This window comes from Rhineura floridana, chromosome 16 (genome assembly GCF_030035675.1).
Source record: "Rhineura floridana isolate rRhiFlo1 chromosome 16, rRhiFlo1.hap2, whole genome shotgun sequence".
Classification (NCBI taxonomy): Eukaryota; Metazoa; Chordata; class Lepidosauria; order Squamata; family Rhineuridae; genus Rhineura; species Rhineura floridana.
Window position 1 is genome coordinate 21,094,791 of NC_084495.1, and position 6,554 is coordinate 21,101,344.

At 42.2% G+C, this 6,554-nt stretch overlaps 1 non-coding gene across 1 annotated transcript; it reads right to left on the reverse strand.

Moving 5' to 3' along the window:
* Positions 1-4,352: 4,352 nt before the first annotated feature.
* LOC133371585 (5S ribosomal RNA) lies at positions 4,353-4,471 on the reverse strand. The gene has a single exon (XR_009759353.1). It is a non-coding gene; the product is annotated as a 5S ribosomal RNA (ribosomal RNA).
* Between the last annotated feature and the right edge of the window lie 2,083 nt (positions 4,472-6,554).

Sequence of the window (6,554 nt, forward strand, 5' to 3'; positions counted from 1 at the left end):
TGATGACCTTTGCTGATGCAATAAAATGTCTGTCTGACTGGCCTTGTGTAGTGATGGCATTCTGTGTGTCAGAGGCTGCCAACATGGTGCCCATGGGGACAGTGGTGCCCTTAAGATCTCCTCCTAGTGCCCACAAAGCCTCTGAGCCCCTGCCTCACTGCCCCCTTGGTCATGGTTTCAAGGGAGAAAAAGGTAGGTACCTTTTTCTCCCTTGAAAAGTACATAGAGCTGAAGGAGGAAGTTGGAAGAGTAACATTCTTTCCTGCTTCCTCGTTCAGTTCTGGTTGCTTTCAGGGTTCATATTAATTCTACTGATTTTTACCCCAGACCCTTTGGAAAAGCGAAGTGTGTATGGGCAGATCCACACCATACACTTAAAGCACATCCAATGCACATTCAAAGCACATGACTTCCCCCAAATAATATGGAAATTGTAATTTGTTAAGGGTGCTTGTTAAGTTGTAGCTCTGTAAGGGGGAAACCACAGTTCCCAGGATTGTTTGGGGAAGTCATGTGCTTTAAATGTGTGCTTGATGTGCTTTAAATTTATGGTGTGGATCTGCCTGATGTTTTCTTTCTTTCTATCTCTCCGGGGACAGGGGCTTATACAGGGGGGATGGGAGATATGTGACTGGATGGCACCCACAACAGTTACTCAAAAATCCAAATGTGCCCACAGGTGTATAAAGGTTAGCAAACCCTGTGATACATGATGCTATAGGATTGCAGGGTTGGGATGTCTGATATCTGTGGGTCCCCTCCCAGTCTATAATTCTGTGCCTGCGGAGATGAAGCATGCAGTTTTTCGCTGAAGAACCTGCTGAGATAGCTCCTTTTTTAAGTTCAATACATGCACTTTATCTGCCTAATCAAGTGTGTATTCACTAACAAGGCAAAAAAACCTCTTGCGGTTTAAGGACATACCTATAGCCAACAGATATTTCTATCAAACTTTAAAAAGCAAGGAAATTGGGCAGCTACAGTGAATGCACCAGGGCAGCAGGAGACCTGAACTCCTCTCTGAGATATTGTAGTGCCCTACAAATTTGTAAAAATGCATCTTTTACAGTCCAATCTACTTCCTGTGTAGCTTGGAAGAATTTGGTAACATGCCTCTGAGCATATGGAGCTACAGTATGACTGTTTAAAGTGGAATAAATGTCTGGCATGGGTGTGGCCACCTGATTAGCCAAGCTGTGACTCTGGCTTTTAGAACACTGAAAATTGGTTCTGACTGAGCATGCCTGAGCTATCATAGAGTCCAATGTTAAATTTCTTAAATTAATTAAAAATCAGCTGTGCACTGTAAAAACCTTTATACTACAGAAGGTCAGAGTATGGGGCAAGGTCACTAACAGGATTACAGGTACTCCATAAACATGGCTGATTTGTAATTAATTTCAATAAATTATGAGACCACTGACAGAAAAAAATCCAACAGATTTTTTCCTCTTGCTTTACACTTTGAACTCTCGATTCTCTCTGACTGTTGTGTGTATCGCCATGAAAACTTAGAGGGTTGTTAAGCAAGTGTTTCTGAGTTCAGGACTATAAGTTTTGTAAGGTTTCGTTTTGAATGAACTTATGGGAAGCATCAGAATGGCATGGGGGTATTTTCAATTTAAAATTTTCTGCAATTTCAATTGCGGAATGTGAAAAATCCATGCTGGCTATATATACAGCCACTCATATGGCAGTATAATTATCTTGAACCCTTGTGGAATCCAACCAGATTTTCATTTTATGGGAAATCTGAGGCCAGGCACATGCACAAGCATGCCTACCCACATACACAGAGCATTTGTGAATTGCCTACTCTGATTTCCTGGACCAACACTGCAAACTTAGCATTGTGGCTAAGATAAATCTACTTGGCATCCAGGATTACATGGCATCTTGACTACACATCAGCCCCAGTTCCTTGGCTGCTTACCTAACAGCCTTGGGAGGTTGCTAGGGAGCCAGATGCTCCTGCTGGTTTAAAAAAAGACGCAAGCTTCCTCTAATTTGGCATAACTTTCCTGGGATTGAAATGCAAAAGGAACTGGGAAGAGCCAAATGACGGGCCTGGTATGGTAGCCTGGTTGTATAGAGGGCTCGCCTTGACTAGCTTTAGCAAAGCTAATTACATGTCAAGGGGAAAGGAGAAGGCACTTGGAGATGAAGTGCCAACATGTGGCTATGTTTATTTTTGTGCCCGCTTCCTTTGGTTTGTATGTGTGTTGTTGTTTTTTTGCCTTGTCCTGAGATTATCTGGCCTGGTAATAGGATTATTAATCCATTTTGCTGGAAGTGTTTGCATACATCCAATGAGGCACGATGTGTAATGGGGGTGAGCTTAATGCAGGAGTTGCTAAATCCACTTTGAGTAGCAAAGTGGATGTGGTATTAATGGCTCTAGCTAAACGCATCCCTATTAGAAGTAGAAATATCAAATAATGAACGGGCCGACCAACTTGCCTAGTGCTCCTCCTCAGCTAGCAGCTCAAATGTGCCACAGTGTTGGGATTAACCAACATTTTATAGGATCACTATTGTGATTTGAATGGGAGCCTCACAATAGCAGCGCTGGTGTTTCAAACGGGAAATGCTGAGGCTGGCAATTACATCACTGACATCTCCATTAAGAGGTCAATTTCACCCTTGCATAAAGACAAACTCAGGGTTGCTGCTAAATGTGGGCTCCAGAGAAAGCCCTGTTCACACAATCAAGTAGGGGAGGGAATTGCAGTGTCAGGGCCTGCCCTTGAACTCCACGTTTATTAGATCTTCCGCACAGAGTTGCTGGGGTTGGGGTCTGTGTGATTCCACTCTTCCTCCTTCCACAGTCAGTCTCCCTTGTTTGATCATGTGAATGGGGCTGGAGTGAGGTGCAGCCACAACTGCAGTTTCCTAATGAGTGTATCTGCTATGATTGCGCATGTTTGCTGCATTAACAGTCACTTTAAAATTTAGGTGTATACATCATGGAAATACACAATGTAATCTGTATGCTTCCAACCAGTGTACAGCTGGAGTCTCCGAGGAATGCAGGTTGAACAAATGTGATGCTTGACTTATAAAGGAGCTGTATCTGGGCTCCAATGTTCAATTTTTGTGTGTGTGTGACTATGCTCACGCATTCCAAACTGTATCCATATAAGGACGCTTGTTTCTTTCTCTCTGAAGTAGGGTTGGGAGATCTGTGATCTTCCTGATTAGTTGCTGCCAGTCAGTGTAGACAATATTGAGCTAGATGGTCTGACTTGATATAAGGCAACTTCCTAAGGCTATGCCAGTCTGTTCCACAATACGTCTCACATTTGTTTCCTGATATTTTTGCAGATATATATGTTCTCTGGATTCCTAAACTGGACTCCTTTCTGATCATTCATATTTTTATCTCAGGGCAGTAGTTACACGTCCGGTCTCTTCTGTTGGTTTCCCTGGGCATCCTTTGGCACATGCTTTCGAACACAGCATCCCAGGCTTGTTTCAATTAGCAGCATTTGGTGGCTGTCTTAACTGCTGCATTTGATGTCCAGGTGTTTCAGTGAGTCTTTCTCAGAGATGCATCTTAGTCACTGCCCATTTTTCTCAACTCTCTTGGCCTCTTTGTATTAATTTTCTCTTGCTTGCCATTGCTCTAAAACGCCTCCCAATTTACTATCATCTGCCAAATTCATTAACGTGTTGTTTACTCCCTCTAGCAGGTCATTAATGAAGGTATTAACGAAGAGCAGCCCTAACCCGGATCCCCACAGCACCCCATAAATGCCTCCTCCCCCGGTTTCTAATTATGTTTTGTTTATGGTCCTTCAGGTGGAACTCAATCCGCATAGTGCTCTTCAAGTGATTGGAATTAATTTTTCAAGGAAGGCTTTGCAGAATACCGTTGCGAGCAGTGAACTTGCTGATTTCTGTATACCTTTAGCAGAGGCTGCCTTTTCCATTTCCATCTCTCTCTCCCCACAACCTTCGTATGGCTTGCCAGCCGTTTGCTTCCTGGAAACGTGATATTTCAGGAGCTGCTTTATACTAGATCAGTGGTTCAAAAGCCAATGTTTGAAAAACCAAAATAATGTAAGCCTCAAGTACAGGCCCAAACCCAGAAACGTTGAAGTGACTATAGTCCTGCATTGCCTTTCTTCAGTGCCTTTAATTCTAGCCTGGCATCCAGAATATTTATTCTTTCTTTATTTATTAAATTTATATCCCACCCTTCCTCCCAGTAGGAGCCCATGTTGTTGTTGTTGTTGTTATACGACTTCAAGTCGATTATGACTTATAGCAACCCTATGAATCTTTTGCATATATTCATAGGGTTTCATGGTAAGAGGTATTCAGAGGTGGTTTATCATTGCCTTCTGCTAAGCCTGCGGCACCCAGTATTCCCAGGCGGTCTCCCATCCAAGTACTAACCAGGCCTGACTCTGCTTAGCTTCCAAGATCAGACGAGATCGGGTGTGTTCAGGGTAGCATGGCCATAGGCAGTAGGAGCCCATAAATATATATAAAGTAGGGATGTACTGGAATTTTGCCCAATTTGGATTTAGTACCAGAGTTTCCATTCATTTGCTTATGCGCTATTGTTGCGGATAGGATTTTTATGTAGTGATTGTCCGCAGCTATTTTTGGAAATGGATTTTTTTTTAAAACAAAACTGTGGCTAAAATATTGATACGAATATTGATATTTTAATTGATATTTATCAATGCTTCCATTCAAAAGATTGATATTAACATCAATATTTTTTTCCGAGGGGGGAAAAAAGGACCAGTAAAAGCAGGAACTTGTGCACAAAAAACAATTGATTTTGATCAATTGACAATTGATCAAAAAATAATTGATACCAGCCGGTTAGGTTGATGGAATGCTTTTGAACTGGCCCTGGCCAATGGATCCTATCCTTCCTATAAACATATAAACATGAGAATCTTGCTCAGCGCTCTGTTGTCACAGTGGCCAGCCAGATGCCTCTGGGAAGCCCACAAGCAGGACCTGAGCACAACAGTGCTCTCCCCACTTGTATTCAGTGGTATTCAGTGGTATTCAGAGGCATCCTGTCTCCGACAGTGGAGGCAGAACTTAGCCATTGTGGCTAGGAGCCATTGGTAGGTTTATCCTCCATGAATTTGTCTGACCCTCTTTTACAGCCGTCCAAGTTTGCTTCCATCGCTGCATCTTGTGGGAGCGAATCTGGAGGGGCATTCATGCACTACAGCTGGACAGAAGTGGGAGAGCAGCAGCACCACCCTGGAACATTTGCGGGACGACAAGTTGCAGGATTTCAGCAGGAAGTTATGGGACATGCACTGACTGGAAATGAAGCAGTATGCTTGCCCCAAAGCTTTTGCAAGTGCAAACAGTATCTAAAGCAGGATCACTGCCCCAATATCATCAGGAGCCCAAATGATCATGCAGGCACCATAAAAAGGGATGCCTGGAAGGTCCCTGGAACAAACTTAGGATATTAATTGTAGGAACTGTAGTTAATAGGCACCCTTTTGTTGTTATTATTATTATTTGATTTATATCCCGCCCTTCCTCCCAGAAGGAGCCCAGGGCGGCAAACAAAAGCACTAAAAACACATTAAAACATCATAAAAACAAACTTTAAAACACATTAAAACAAAACATCTTCAAAAACGTTACTTTAAAAAAAAAGTTATCAAAACATCTTCTAAGATTAAAAACATTTTAAAAAAGAAAGTTTAAAGACATATTAAAAAGCAATTGCAACACAGATGCAGACTGGGATAGGTCTCAACTTAAAAGGCTTGTTGAAAGAGGAAAGTCTTCAATAGGCACCGAAAAGATAACAGAGATGGCACCTGTCTAATATTTTATATTTCTAATATTTATGTGAATACCAGCTTTGGAGAAGCCTAGATAGTATATGGAGGAGGAGTTTACCTCCTCCCCCATATGGTTCTGACAAAGACTGTGTATATACATCATACATTTAAAGCCCATGACTTTCTCCCAAAGAATCCTGGGAACTATTTTGTTAAGGATGCTGGGAACTGTAGCTCAGTAAGGTATAAACTACAGTTCCCAGGATTCTTTGGGGAGAATCCATGTGCTTTAAATGTATGGTGTATATTAATCCAAAAACTGCCTCCCTGAAGCTGCTATTTTCTTTTCAAGGAAGGCTCCCACTGATGCCACTGGAGGCTTCTCTCAAAATGCAAACTGTAATTTTCGGAGAGGTCATTTTTTTTCAGGATTGTGGCAGGAACAGAAAGAGTTTATCTCCCCCCTCCCCATACCCCAGGGTCATGAGGCTTCCCCAGCTTCCCCCCAACTGCTATCTATACAACAAAACAGTGCACATTAATCACACTCATGCAATTAATGTCACATCCATTTTTGCTGGTGTACCAGCCTCGGTTGCAATTTGAAGGTAGGAATCTTAGCCTCAGCTCTTTTGTAAGGATTGCTGAGATTGTATATGTATGCGGAGTGCTTTTGCACAGTCTAAATAAAGCATTATGGGCTGTTTGTGCAATGTCAGAGAGGATGATATTGTCCAAGCAAAACTAGGAGCAACTTAATAACACTCCACTGTTCAT